General features: G+C 38.9%; 1 protein-coding gene and 1 pseudogene across 1 annotated transcript in view; both read right to left on the bottom strand.

Moving 5' to 3' along the window:
- LOC111150490 (ornithine carbamoyltransferase) overlaps positions 1–15,468 on the bottom strand; it is a 61,110-nt gene that overhangs the window by 22,091 nt on the left and 23,551 nt on the right. The window lies entirely within an intron of this gene.
- LOC111150343 lies at positions 12,503–15,005 on the bottom strand (annotated as a pseudogene).

The raw sequence follows: 15,468 nt of genomic DNA, 5'->3' as shown, positions 1-15,468 counted from the left end.
AAGGGAGGTGAACCATGAGAGACTATGGACTCTGAAAAACAACCTGAGGGTTTTGAAGGGGCGGGGGGTGGGAGGTTAGGGGAGCCAGGTGGTGGGTATTAAGGAGGGCATGTATTGCATGGAGCACTGGGTGTGGTGCAAAAACAATGAATACTGTTACATTGAAAAGAAATTAAAAAAAAAAAAACACTCCATGTTCTTGGGGCCCCTAGGTGGCTCAGTTGGTTGAGTGACTCTTGCTTTCCCCTCAGGTCATGATCTCAGGGTCATGAGATTGAGCCCTGTGTCAGGCTTTCTGCTCCACAGGGAATCTGCTTGAAGATTTTCTCCCTCTGACCTCTTCCCCATTTGTTTCTCTCCCTTTCTCTCTCTCTAATAAATAAATCAATCTACCAAGAGTATAAGAGTGTTCCCCTTTCTCCACATCCTCGCCAACATTTGTTGTTCCTAGGGAGGCAAAACTGAATGGGAAGAAATCAGAGAGGGAGACAACCATGAAAGACTCTGAACTCAGGGAAACAAACAGTATTGCAGAAGGGAGGGGGGTGGGGGAAGGGAGTAATCGGGTGATGGGTATTAAGGAGGGCTAGTGATGTGATGAACACTGGGTGTTATACCCAACTGATGAATCGTTGAACACTATATCCAAAACTAATGATGTACTATATGTTGGCTAATTAAACTTGATAAAAATAAAAATAATTTTTTAAAAAAATAAGTAAATCTTTTAAAAAAGTCCATGTTCTTACTGTTAAAACACATTTCCTCAACTCTGCACGTGTAAATATCTGGAAGGAAAGCCTGGGATCCATATTTTAATTTTTTTCCATGCATCAGAGTGATGGTGTTTCCTCAGCTAAAGCTTCAGCCTTACAAAACTAGCAAACATGGCCTTTGGTTTAAAATCTCATTTTCTTATTATTTAAAGGGAAATCTCTACAATAGAGGCTTCTAACCATTTCAGTTTTAAAGAATCTTTTTTTAATGACAAAAGAATTTGGAAAGCCACTCATAGTAGTAGTTAGAGTAAATATAATTATGATTAAAATGTACCCATTGGGGTTCTTGTTCTGGTTCTGTAACTTAACGAGCTGTGTGACCTTGGAAATGTTATAAAATTTCTCTGTGACTTAGTTTCTTCATCTCTAAAACAACAACAGTAATATCTATCCTATTGAGTTGTGAGGATTACATGAGATTACCTATTTAAAGGGAATAGTATGATGTCTTATTCATAGTAAGAGATCAGTAAGTAGTAGATATTATTACCATGTCAAAAGAAATCGCAACTCACCAAAAAAAAAAAACCAAAGAATCCAATTAAAAAATGGGCAAAGGACCTGAATAGACATTTTTCTAAAGACACGCAGATGGCCAACAGACACATGAAAAGATGCTCAGCATCACTCATCATCAGGGAAGTGCAAAAAATAAAAACCACAATGATGTATCAATTTACACCCATTCAAATGGCTAAAATCAAAACCAAACACACCAACTTAAGAAAGAAAGAGAGAGACAGAGAGAGAGAGAAAGAAAGAAAGAGAAAAGGAAAAAAGAAAGGGAAAGAGAGAGTAAGGGAGAGAGGAAGGATGGATGAATTTCAGAATCACAGGCCCCACTCAAATTTACTGAATCAGAAGCTGCATTTTAATAAGGTTTCCAGGTGATTAATTTGCATATTAAAGTTTGAGATCTCTAATAGAGACAGAATTGAGGCCACTAAATTTTTAAAAGTACCATCCATTCATTTCTTAGAACCCTAACCTGGCCAAAACAAAACAAAACAAAACAAAAAAAAAACTATCAAGAGATGGCAGCCCACAAAAATAGGATTTTGTCCATAATCTCTGGCAGAGAGTGCTTTCTAGTTCAATTGAAGGAAAAAGGCATCTCAAATCCTAAGAAATGAATAATCCACTCCATTAAGGCCTCCCTTGTTAGAATAACCAGGTGCCCTGAGCCATCCGATGACCTATGGCAATGGTTCCCAAACTTTGGTGTGTATCAGAACTAAATAAAGAACTAATAAACTACAGAGCCCCAAGCTCCTGAAATAAGGGAGAAATCTGGGTCTTTGTACTATTACCAGGTTTCCCAGGTAACTCAGATAACCTTACAAATGTTGAGAACCACTGTCCTAAGGCATAAGCTTTATGTTAAAAGAATTTTAAATCTTCCTTGCTTCAAGATCTTAATAAAAATTCCCTCCCCAGTACAGATATACTGATGCTTCATGGTATGGAATGCAGGCTTTTAACTCTATCATGATGAAGTCACTTAGATGGAGGTAGATATCCCACTAAGGTTTATAACTGTAATCACTTATCAGTTCCCTATTTCAGAAGAATTGGTTAATTTTATGATACCTAAAATCCTGAGAGAGAGAGGTAGAGGAGTGTTTGACTGGAAAGGACTTCTTTAAATATGCATCACTTCCTAAACTGTGTACAAATAGGATAAAAAAAAAAAACAATCTGGATTAACCATTGCAGTTGACCTTATTTTATTTATATTGTAGCTTCTCAAATAATTTTAGTGTTCTAAAACCATAGGTCTCCAGCCTCTTAAGGTTTTTTTTAAGATCTTATTTATTTATTTGACAGACAGAGATCACAAGTAGACAGAGAGGCAGGCAGATAGAGGGGGAAGCAGGCTCCCTGCTGAGCAGAGAGCCCAAAGGGATTGTGACCCGAGCTGAAGGCAGAGGCTTTAATCCACTGAGCCACCAAGGCGCCCTTCCAACCTCTTAAGGTTTCAAGAATTTTACAATGTATTGTTGAGTTTTGCTAGATTTAGTGTGTGTTATATATAAATGTTATCTTAACCTCATAGATGAGGAAACCAAGGCCTTGCAAACCTTGAAGTAATTAGAGCAAGGTTAGAAAGAATGAAGAATGATGAAGCTGAAAGAGGGAGACATGAGGGTAGCAGCTGGAGAAGTCAATGCCCTATGGACATGAAGATTTCAAGATGATTGGAAAAGGGCAATTGTGGTTCCCTCCCTTGAACAATTCCAAGAGCTCTCGAATCAAAGCAGCCAAAAGACAAACATGCATTTACTTGACCTGTTTATAATGTGAAGTTGATGTCTCAGGAACCTATATGGTAGAATCATATGGGAGAGTACCTGGCCTGCTTTACTGAGATTGCCCAACACCTCCTAGGACAGAGGTTCTTGACCTTGGCTGCCCATTAAGATCACCTATGGAGCTGTAAAAATCCTGATGCCATATTCTGCCCTTTGGAAAGTTAAAGCAGAGATATGGTGGAAGATTCACATCGATATTTTTAAAGCTTACCAAGTTATTTCAATATGAAGACAACAAGACTGAGAATGGTTGTTCTCAAAAATAGAAAGAGGAGGTGGGAAGAGAGTGGGATCTTCTGCTGTGGGATGGAACAATGGAGAGGCAGAAAGTCTCAGTAGTCTCAGAATCCTATAGTATAAGAAAAATAAGAGCTAAAAACATGATATACTGGAAAGAACAAGATCTTATACACTTATAAAAGAGGCATTTTGGGGGTGCCTGAGTGGCTCAGTTGGTTGAGTGGCTGACTCTTTATTTTGGGTCAGGTCATGATCTCGGGGTTGTGAGATCAAGCCCTGCCTCAGGCTCCCACATAGTGTGGAATCTGCTTGAGATTCTCTCTCTTTCTCCCCCTCCCCCCAACTTGCTCTCTTTCTCTCTAAACAAATAAATGGATAAAATCTTGAAAAAAGAAGACGTATTTGTTTTCCTTTCAGCTCAGTCACTACCAGGAACAGTTCCATGGCAGCTGCAATAGCTATAATCTTTTCCCTTTCAGCACTTATAAGTATCCCTAGTGCCCAGAATTTGGTCTTAATATTGTTCTATTAAAAAGAAGAAGAAGAAAAAGAGTGGCGCCTGGGTGGCTCAGTCCTTAAGTGTCTGCCTTTAGCTCAGGTCATGATCCCAGGGTCCTGGGATCCAGCGCCGAATCAGGCTCCTCGCTCAGCAGGAAACCTGCTTCTCCCTCTCCAACTTCCCCTGCTTCTGTTCCCTCTCTCGCTGTATCTCTCTCTGTGTCAAATAAATACATGAAATCTTTTTTTAAAAAGAAGGGGGAAAGAGAAACTATTACAGGATAGTTGATTCCATGTCCTTGGGCTGGACTAAATCAGTACAGGTCTATAACACCCTGTGGTTTCCAGGAAGCAAAAGCAATTTTAAAATGGCAGAGGCAGTGCTAAAAGGAAAAAAAAAAATCAACTTGAAGAAGCTCCCATTTGTCAAGTTGTGGTCACTTATAGTACCAAAAATCATCAAATAAAATAATTTTTGCCTCTAAAAGTCCATCATGCTAATAAAGAAAGAGTTAATGCAAAGAAAATGTACAAAAACATAATTGTAGCATCAGTGAAGAATGGCTATTACCATGTACATTTGAATTTATTTACTAAGTAAGAAAGTATTTATATATATCTACATATACAGATAGATCTTTTGTGGGTTATTGTTAAGTATATTTCTCTTTTTTATTATGTTCAGTTAGCCACTGTATAGTACATCATGAGTTTTTGATGTAGTGTTCAATGATTCATTAGTATATTTCTATTTATAAAGCATAGATACATACCATTATAATGTGTGTAAATCACAAAGAATTACATTAACTTAGAAACCAAATTCCTAGAAATGGTAGAAACCATAACACAAATGGGCAGATGCCGTCAGCATTTGTGGTTTTTTTGTTTGTTTGTTTTTGTTTTTTTTTATTTGTCAGAGAGAGAGGGAGAGAGAGCAAGCACAGGCAGACAGAATGACAGGCAGAGGCAGAGGGAGAAGCAGGCTCCCCGCCAAGCAAGGAGCCGGATGTGGGACTCGATCCCAGGACGCTGGGATCATGACCTGAGCCGAAGGCAGCTGCTTAACCAACTGAGCCACCCAGGCGTCCCAGCATTTGTGGTTTTATAGAAAGTGACGTAGAAAAGGAGTCTAGCAGTTAACTAGCACCAGTTGCCATATACAATTTCTAATTAGAAAGATGACATGAGGGCGCCTGGGTGGCTCAGTGGGTTAAGCCGGTGCCTTCGGCTCAGGTCATGATCTCAGGTTCCTGGGATCGAGTCCCGCATCGGGCTCTCTGCTCAGCAGGGAGCCTGCTTCCCTCCCTCTCTCTGCCTGCCTCTCTGTCTACTTGTGATCTCTCTCTGTCAAATAAATAAATAAAATCTTTAAAAAAAAAAAAAAAAAAAGAAAGATGACATGACCATTTATTCCAAAATAACTTAGTTAACGGTCCTGAAGAAGAATCTAAATTTTCAGCCTCACCTTCCTGCCTCCCTGGGAATAAAACTTCTTGATGGCCTGACTAATTATAGAACAATGTCATTAAGAAAGGCATATATTTTAAAATATCCAAACCAGGCCAGGTTAATATATCATGAAGACATTACAGTGGGTCTGCCAGAGATGAAAAACAAAGAAAATAAAACTTAAAAGATACCTTATCTTTTAATTTCTGTAAAAAGTCAGAATCTATATGAAAAAACTAAAATCAGGGTCCTATGGTACATACAGTAATGCCCCCCACCCAAACATGCCCATGTCCCGGTACCCAGAACCTGTGATTAAGTTACCTCAGATAGAAAAGGAATTTTGTAGATGGGATTAATTAAGGATCTTAAGACAGAGAGATTATCCTGGGGCGGGCCCAATGTAATTACAAGGGTCCTCATAAGAGAGAGGCAAAAGGTCAGGAAAGAGAGAAGATGCTAGCTTCTTGAAGAGGGAGGAAGGCTGGAAAGGGTGAGGACTGGGATTCTCCCCTGGAGCCTCCAAAAGGAACACAACGCTGTGGACTCATGTTAGACATCTGACCTCTGGAAGTGTAAGATAATAAATTTGTGTTGTTTGAAATCACAGTGTATGGTAATTTGTTAAGGCACCAATAGGAAACCAATATAGATCTATGATAAAAAGTGAAAGTGATGTGCTCAAAATATATTCAGTCTAGTGGCCAGCCATGTGAGTTTAGTTCATCTTGACATTAGCAACCAGTTCCCACAACCCAACCAAAACTGAGTGTTCAGCAATCCACTTAACCTGCATTACTAGCCTCCTGAGATGCTCTTTCTTTTTTCCCCTTTCCAGTTTGGTAGAATTACAAAGGTAAGTTCTGAAAAGGTATCAAAGTAGTCTTTTGTAGAATTCCTGACAAACCAGCAATGTAGAGAAGTTTCAATTCCAGGGCTATAAAAGATAAGAATAAAAGTAGGGATAAGAATGTAGAGCAACATCTATGATATTAATAGCATGGTGCCCAGTTCTGTTGTTAAAATATTAATCAGCTCTGTAATCAATGGGCTATTTTTTGTGTATCTTTTCCTTTTTCAAAATGTTTAGAGCATCCAAGGAAATCCAAAACACTAGGCTTGTGATTAAGTTAAATGTTTAAGAGCATTTGATTTAAGTTTGCAATCAGTGTTTAAATGGTTGAGGAGACTTGTTTTGTTCAGGTAATATGTATTTGACTTATTGGTTAAGTAGTATGTGACTGTTTAAAGCAGTTGTTCTGAAACTTGAACACACATCAGAATCACCAGGTGGGCTTGTTGAAATACAGTCAGTTGGGTTTCTGATTCAGTAAGTGTGGGTTGGGTCCCCAAAGAACTTGCATTTCCAACAAACTCCCAGGTACAGCTTATTCTGCTGGCTTGGGGACCACACTTTGAGAACCACCAAGGAATGTTAGCTATTTTATGTTTAAAGGAATGCTAAGTGCTTGATAAATTCATAAGATTAATATTTTGGGATGTCAACAAAGTACAAAAAGTAGGGTTTATGGGTTTAGGCTCAGAAAGCCCCTTGGAGATTAAAACATCTATGGGCAAAAGGGAGTATGACGAAGCTTGATAGAAAATGCCACTTTGATCCTTCGACCACAGAAGCTGAAGATGAAGTAGAATTAATGATAGAAGTGGAAAAGGAACAGTTTCCAGGTTGTTTTCACACTGGAATCACTTATGGAAACAAAGACATTAAAGACCTTTAGTTACTTAGTTCTATTTTTTTGTCAATAATGCTGCTTTCTACTTAATGTTTTAAAGTTGCCATAAATCATAAAGAAATTACCACTCTTATTTTTCTTCTTCCAGGTTACTAAAGATCTTTAAAGAACAAAACAAAACAAAATAACCTTTTCACTGGAAACAATGGCAAAGCTGTAACTAGAGCTGGACTTACAGAGCCATTAACAGTAATTTGAGCTTTCTATGCCTCTCCATCAATTTTTACCCAGCTTTAAGTATTGTAAGAGCCGAGTTATATGTGCTACAGATGAAAGGCTGACAAGTTAAAATACTCTCTCTAGCTCTGTAATGACTTGATTTTTGTCAGTTTTCATTTCCATTGAATATATAGAATTCTGTTTGCCATCTGGTGGATTCCTGCAGCTTTGTAGACTATCTTGGGCCTCTGTCACTGATGGTAACAAAACAGCTTTTACAAAATCCAAATTACCCAAATTTAAAGTTTCTCACATGCATCAGTTTCCTCTGGATGTTTGATGGCCAATATTAGGGTTTAGAAAAAATAATCCATAAGTTAAAACATTTATTCAACTTGATTTTACTTGAATGTTTAAAATGTGGTCTACTCCCCCCCTATACTTACCCCCATCACTTCTTCTCCTAGGAAAAGAGGCATAGGACTTTAAGTGGAGAGATGGTTCAGGAGATAAAATGTTAACATTGATTATTTTAGGATGATGGCAGTATTGGTGGTTCTGTCTATATTTTTATAACTCTTTTAGTATTTTCTATGAAAAAGATGATTACTGTAATAACCAGGAGAAAAATACCTCATACCATTCAAAAAAAGAACATTTCTTCCAAACACGATTTTGAAAGTAATTGAGAATAAATTAAGGCTTCTTAGAGCAATGGCTAATTCGTGGCCTTGGTAAGTAATGAAATGTACAGGATGAGCCTGGAACATTTTGCCATATCAAAAAACAAGGGAATTATCAAAGCCTGAGAGAGTTAGGTCAAAACGACCCAGTAGCCAGCTTGAGAACAGATCACACTGGCCAAATATGGGTAATTTGAGCAACAATAAGAATAATAACTGCAATGAATTGAAGCCTTTGAATATGTTAAAATACATGTTTATAGAGAGATGAAAGAACAGAAGAACATCGACAAGAGTCATAACGACCAATTTCAAGTTAATGTAGAAGAGAACTCTCAGGCAGTTTGTATAAACTCTCATCAGAATAGTCAGACTGCATAAAAATGAAACAAGATTGCACGGTATGTAGCAAGTCCTGATAGCAGATAATTTCATGCAAACTTCAGGACAATTCTGAAGAAATGGTGTGGAGGAGGCATGAAAAGGATGGATGATCTAAATAACCCATAAAGACCTTTCCAACATTGAATTTTTATGATTCGTTGATGTTTTATCCTTTGGTATAAGATCAAAACTTTTTTAGGAATTAATTAAAACCCCCAGAAGACCAGAACAAAACAAAACAAAAAATACCATAAGCAAAGTTCCCCATGGCCTCAGGAAAGCCCCTGCAGAGTCTTTGTGGTTGGATGAACAGACGCTAAAACAAAACAAAAGAAAAGAAAACAACCAACAAAACAGAAAAAAAACACTAGGAGTGTCTTGGGCCAGATCTTACGAGCAAGCATGGATATTGGTGAGCTGGACAATCATACAATAATCCTGATGCTGTTAGAAGTTGAGTTGTTCCTAAACTTACTGGAACGTGGTGAATGTGTTGCAAAAGCCAAAGGCAAACAGAACTTGTATTCTCATGGGGTCCTGCCCCCACATTCTTCCTTTTGTCCTTATCCTGCCTTGAATCAGACTGTGTGCCCCCTAAATTCCAGTTTGTTATCAGTGACAGCCAGATTTTTTTAGTTATATCAATATAAGAATAATGAGGACACAAATTAATACCTTTAACAAAGCCAGATGGGCTCCTCTCAAATGGGCTGGTGTTGGAAGAAATCCAGGGATGCTGAATAATTGCTACATGAGATTTATTCATGAAAGCTTTCTCATTCATCCTCATGTAATTCATTGAGATAAGTATTTGTATCTCCACTTTACAGCTGAGGAAACTGACTTAGAAGCAACTAGTCCAGTGTGGTATGAGTTGTGACTTCAACCGAACCCCAACCCTGTTTCAAAGCCCCTGCAATTTCCACTGTGGCAAACTGCCTCTATACTATGAAGAGTCATAGTTCATGTTGTGAAGGACTGAATTTTGTTACCATTTACCCAAGGACATACAACGGCCATGACTGCTAGCTTTTTGGTGACCTCTGTAAAGATTCATGGAGATATCATATTTTCAATTTATAGATACATCAATTTATTAGTACCTAATTCAGTGTAATATTTTAGAACGTTTTAGTAAGAAATCTAAGAAAGATTGCCTTTTTCGGTCTTAATATCACTCATATAAATACCTTCAATAAGAGTTTTCCAGCTTTTTAAAAACATTCCTTTCAACATGGCAGTGGTTCACTCCATTATTTGAGGACTGTGTTCCATCCACAAATCCCTCTGTAACTTCCATTATTTGAGCTGTCAGAATGACAAGGATTTGAAACCTTTCCATGCTGTTGCAGGGGCATGTGGATGTGTGATTGTGTAGTGGGTTGAATGGTGTCCCCTAAATTCATATCCACTTGGAAACTCAAAATGTGACCTTGTTTGGAAATAGGGTCTTCATAGAAGTCATGAGTTAAGATGAGGTCACACTGGAATAGGGTGGGCCTTACATCCAATAACCAATGTCCTCATAAGAAGGGGAGGGGATACACAAACATACAGAGAAGACGCCCAGTTGAACATGGAGGCAGAATTTGGAGGGATGTAGCTACAAGCCAAGGAACACCAAGGATTGCCAAAAGCCTTCAGAAGCTAGGCAAGGCAAGGAAGGATTCTACCCAGAGCCTTCAGACACAGCATGTCTTTGCTGACACCTTGATTTTGGACTTCTAGCCTCCAGAACTGTGAGCAAATAAATAATCTCTATTGTTTTAAGCCACCAAGTTTGTGGTCATTTGCATGGCAGCCCTAAGAAATGAATACAGTGGTTTCTGCTGATTTTCTTTTCTACTAGTTTTACATTGGTGGAACACATTTTAGTAATCTCCACCATAAGTAAATTACACCTATAGAGAAAGTAGTCAAAGTAGAACAAGGTTACACTGGTTTTCTATGGAGCCTTTCATACACATCGTTCCTGAAGCTGCATCACTAGGTGCTGTATGAAAGCGAAAATGAGGGTAAAGCTATTATGCCCCTTTCAACTGCGGATTCAGAGTTTAGGCACCAATAAGCCGTCATTATGGAAGACGCAGAAAGCCTTGAACCTGGAGAGATAATGTCCTACTGCCGTGGTGAAGTTCCATCCAATTTTAAACTTCCAAGGAATCCATGATCTCAGTCATGCTAAGGTGTCACTTCTGGTGTTATATCTAAAAGGATAAGGCCAGAGTGAAGGCAAAAATAGACTGCCCAACTCTTAACCCCAGTAGAGTACCAGAGAATTGACAAAATCTGAAAACACCCTCAAGTCTGAAGCAAGTTTAAATGAAAGAATGTGTATTTTGTGTGTCTTGTGATATGTTAGGGGATGGAAAAGAAATACTAAGAGAGATTTTTCAAAAGAGGGAAGTGAACGATGATTAATTCTGTCTATTGGGAGCTTGGCCCTATAGGGATCCACACTGAACTGAGCAAACAGTTCGAATCTTGCGGCTTTCCTTCCATGGGTACAATATATACTCTCTTACCAGTTAGAGTGTATCTAGGTAAAGGACGTTTAGCAAAATCCATAAGAGATGAGAGCCCAGTGGTGCAAAACATGAGTTAACACAGCAGTCCTAAGATGGCTGTCTTTGAAATGCCCACTTACAGGGTTGGCCCTTGGCTGGCATCCTGAACTTGGACTTTTGGAGGGTTTCCACCATTCTTGGATATAGTAAGGATGGCTCACTGCCTAAATCCTATAAACACTATGGATTACACCGAACACTTCCCTTCCTTCTGGGATTCTAGAATTTGGGTTTATAATAGGCTGAGGGTGTCCATGTCACCAGCTGTCAAAAGTCTTGAGCACTGTGTCTCTAACAAGCTTTCCTGATAGACAACATTTAGCATGTGTTGACACAACTCATTGCTGGGGGTAATTAAGCATGTCCTGTGTGGCTCTACAGGGAGAGGACCCTTGGAAGCTTGTGCCTGGTCTACCCTGGACTTGGCCCCATGTACATTTTCCCTTTGCTGGTTTTGTTTTATAGGTTTTTGTTTTTGTTTTATTTTGTCTTGTAATGGATCTTAGCCATTAGTATGACCATATATTGTGTCCTATGAGTGAGTCCTCCTAATGAATTCTTGAACCTGGGAGTGATTTGGGGGACCCTGACACACCAGCTCTTCCACAGTATCAGCCAACAGTTCCACCTCAGTGTGCCCCTATTCCCCATTAGCACCCTCAGATTACACAATACTGAACTCAGACTTAACTAAGGAGAATTTACCCACGATATTTTGAAGAGTGGACAGGTTTTATTCTTGTAGTCAAGAAAGTAAAGAGCAACACGTTTTATTTTGGATGTGTATTTGGGTACTTCTTGGTCTGGTTGATCTTTCCTTTGGTGGCTGAAACAGGACTAACTTGTAAGGGTACTTCTTAAATTATTTGAATATCTAAAATATGTTTACTTGCAAATTTTAAAATACTGCTTGCTGTCCTTCTGTTCCTGAATACATTAAACTTGTTCTTGCCTTAAGCTTTTGTAGCAGCTTTTCCTGTCTGTAGTGCTTTTTCCCACAGGTTTGCATACCTGCCTCTGCCTTTTCAGTCCGTTCTCAACTGTCATCTCCCTGGAGAGAGGCCTTTCCTGACCACACTATCTAAAGTCAGCCCCACCCCACCCACAGATCACCTTGCTTTTGCTGCATCATAGGACATATCCCAACCTGCTGTTCTATTCATGCTTTGTTTAGTGAAAGCCTCCTCCCACTGAAATATAATTTCCAACAAGGATTTTGTTTGATTTGATCAGCATTTTATTCTGTGCTAAAACAATTCCTGGAAGAAAAACTAGGCATTCAATAAATATTTTTGAATACACAAATAATTAAATCATTTGACTAAATAATTAACAATTTAGAAATTGCACTTAACAGCTTTTAGGAGACTAGCCCAGTTTTGCCTCTTATTTTTCTTGTTGCCATATTCACTGTATTCCCCCTTACATTCTCCTTTCATCAATGGGCAGTCACTGTTTTCATTTCACCGGACCCCCAAAGTAGCCAGACAGGTAGATCGAGAAGCAACACCATCAATCAGTGTCAGGTGTGCACCATCTTCTTGATTTGAAAAGGCCAGCACTGTCATTTAAACATCATCCAATCTCTTTGCATCTTACAAAGTTGGATTTCCACAAAAAGCAAGGAGGCAATTGCTATGGATTGTATGCTGCATATTGGCAGGGTAGATGTCATTAAGATTCACTTCCTTGCTTCTCCAATTCAATTGCTTCTGTGAAAGGCAGTGGATTTCTCTTGCCTTCTTCAATTTAGATTTATTGAATTTCTGAATTTCAGCCATATCTTGTTTGTCAGATATTTTGGCAGATTAAGCAGTAATGGGGTACATAGAAGAAAGTCAGATTCCATAGAAGCTACTGTGCCCCCCTCTCTGACGTCTCCATTGCTCATTTCAGCCTCTTCTGTTAGTGCACTATGCTTATTCTCCTTGTACCCTAAGTATTTCCTTCTGCCTTCCCTAACTGCACCTGTCCTCAAGGTTCAGCCTTCTGCAATTCTCCCACAAGGAAATTCTGGAGCTCATTTTCTACCACTGAGTTTATGGTTCTATTTATCCAGCTCTCAGCTTCATCCAAGGTCTATCTCCAGTGGCTTGTGGACATTTGCATCGGAGGTTCAGCCTTTAATGCAATATGTCTAATACCTAATCTAGCACTTACTCTCCAAAGCAGAAACTCCTTTCAATTTTCTGCTTCTGCTAAGGTACCCACATATATTTTAAGAATAACAAATCTGAAATCATTCTTTCTCCACTATCAATGTACCCTTCACAATCAGTTATCTTGAAACCATATACATATTTTATTAGCTATCCCTTCTTTACCATTCCCTTCACTCACACTCTAGCATAGATTGACAGCACAATACCCCAAGATTACTACAGAGCCTTCTAATTCAGGGTTTCGCAAAGTATGGTCCAGCCACCCAGGCAACAGAATCATTTGAGGAGCTTGTTATAGATTCCTGAAAATGATCTGAGCTCTCACTGCAGAATGAAAATTTCTGAGTGTGGGGCCTAGAGTTCTGCATTGAGATACACCTCTGTGTAAGGACCACCACTTGATACCTAATCCATTCACATGCAATGGAGAGTATAAATTGCACCTTAAGGATTAGAAAGCCCTCATTTTATAGAAAAGGAAACTAAGATCCAGGGAAGTTTTCACTTATGAGTCACAGTGATAGGTAAGTGGCTGAGCTTGGACTAGATCTCAAGCCTTATAATTTTCAAGCCATGCCTGACTGGTAGCCTTTTAAAAGCCTGCATGGGGGTACCTGGGTGTCTCAGTCGGTTAAGCATATGATTCTTGATTTTGGTTCAGGTTATGATCTCAGGGTTGTGAGATCAAGCCCCATGTCAGGCTTAGTGCTCAGGGTGAAGCAGAGCCTGCTTGAGACCCTCTCGATATTCCCACCCTCCTACTCTCTTTCTCTCAAATAAATAAATAAAATAAAATAAAATTTTTTTTTGAAGAAAGGCCTGCATATAATGTTGGCCTTTGGATGGCATATGGGAACTTTGATTTGGAGAGGGTTTCCAGGACTGATAACAGTGGCTTACTGTGCCTAATTTTTTTTTCTTACAAAAAATATGGTTTAAAGTGAACACCAGCTTTCCTTCTGAGGGTCTGGATTTGGGTACATGTCAAACAGAGGATGCTATGTGAACAGCCCCCAATAAAAACCCTGAGTACTGAGTCTCTAAAGAGCTTCCCTGGTTGGCAACATTTCACAGGCATTATCACAACTTGTTACTAAGGGAATTAAAGGTGTCCTGAGTGACTCTACTGGGAAAGTACTCTTGGAATCTTGCACCTGGTTTTCCTTGGACTTTGCTACATGTGCCTTTTTCCTTCATTGATTGTGCTTGGCATAATTTCACTGTAATAAATCACAGCTGTGAATATTATGACTGTATGCTAAGTCCATGCATCCTCCTAGTGAATCATCAAACATGGGGTGGTCTTGGGGACCTCATGACATGCAAGCCAATGCTTTCCATAATGTATTTCACTGCCACTCTTATGGGCTATATATAAGAGGTGGTAGGAATAGTCAAAACAGCATCACCTTAAAGAAAAAAAAGAGCATGATCTAAATGCTGACTTAGTTGCTAAGCTCCATTACTTTTCTGAGTCATGCTTTTGTTGTCTATAAAACTAGGCCAATAATATGTAATTTTTAAGGTTTTTACAAAGATTTTGATATAATAGTACAAGAAATCCACCTTCTAGGGAAGAGCTATTATTTTTATTCAGACTCTTGGATAAGATTGAATGATCAGAATTAATTCTATGGATCCACATTTATGTATCCATATATCCATGTAGCAGTGGAACTAATTATATAGACTAAAAGGTTCCAATTATGTTGGAACTTGTGAGCAGACTGTTTTTCTCAGGATCTGCGTAGAGCTCCTCTAACTAAGGACTTGCAGTGGGAATTGTTGTGTGGAGAGCGAGCACAGAAAGAACTCATTTATACTCATTCTCAGCTTTCAACCCATGCTTGGTTATTTGTCTGTTGCTTTTAGGGTCCTGCCCACTCCACTGATTTCTGGATCCTGACCTCTTTCTCATAGCCAGTCTGCACTCTGTAACCCTTTATTGGATGCTCAGCTATTCCTCTAGCTTTATTCTTTTCCAGCCACTACTTCACATGGGACTTACTCACCATCGTTCTCTTGGTTCTCTGTGGCGAATCCCCACTAAAACTTCTCTCCTGGATGTGCCCTGGGCTTCATCCCTTAACCTGCTTGTAATATTTGCTTTTGAGTAAAGTTTAGTTTACTTTTGTGGAACCAGAATTATTAGGCAAATATAATCCCAGTCAGTGGCAGCATAGTTGGAAGAAAAACTCATTTATGTTTACTTATTCTTTTAGTTCCATGCATCCAGAAGATGAACACAGCACTTCTTAATACTAACGTTGTCCCATCTGAAATAATGTCACTAAAAGGCTTAAAGATGAGTTATTTCAAATCTCTTTAGCAATTCAAATTGGGGTAGAAAAATTCTTTTGTGTTGCCAATCAGGAATATCCACACTATGTTAGCCACCAACATTTTGAGATTTTGTATTATAGTAGCTAGTATGTTCCTAATTAAGTTGTTTCACCTCTTTATGCCAATCTATTTGGG

The sequence above is a fragment of the Enhydra lutris genome, unplaced genomic scaffold, assembly GCF_002288905.1.
Source record: "Enhydra lutris kenyoni isolate GAN:26980312 unplaced genomic scaffold, ASM228890v2 scaffoldscaffold23, whole genome shotgun sequence".
In the NCBI taxonomy this organism is placed as follows: domain Eukaryota; kingdom Metazoa; phylum Chordata; class Mammalia; order Carnivora; family Mustelidae; genus Enhydra; species Enhydra lutris.
This window is presented reverse-complemented; position numbering and strand designations above follow the sequence as displayed.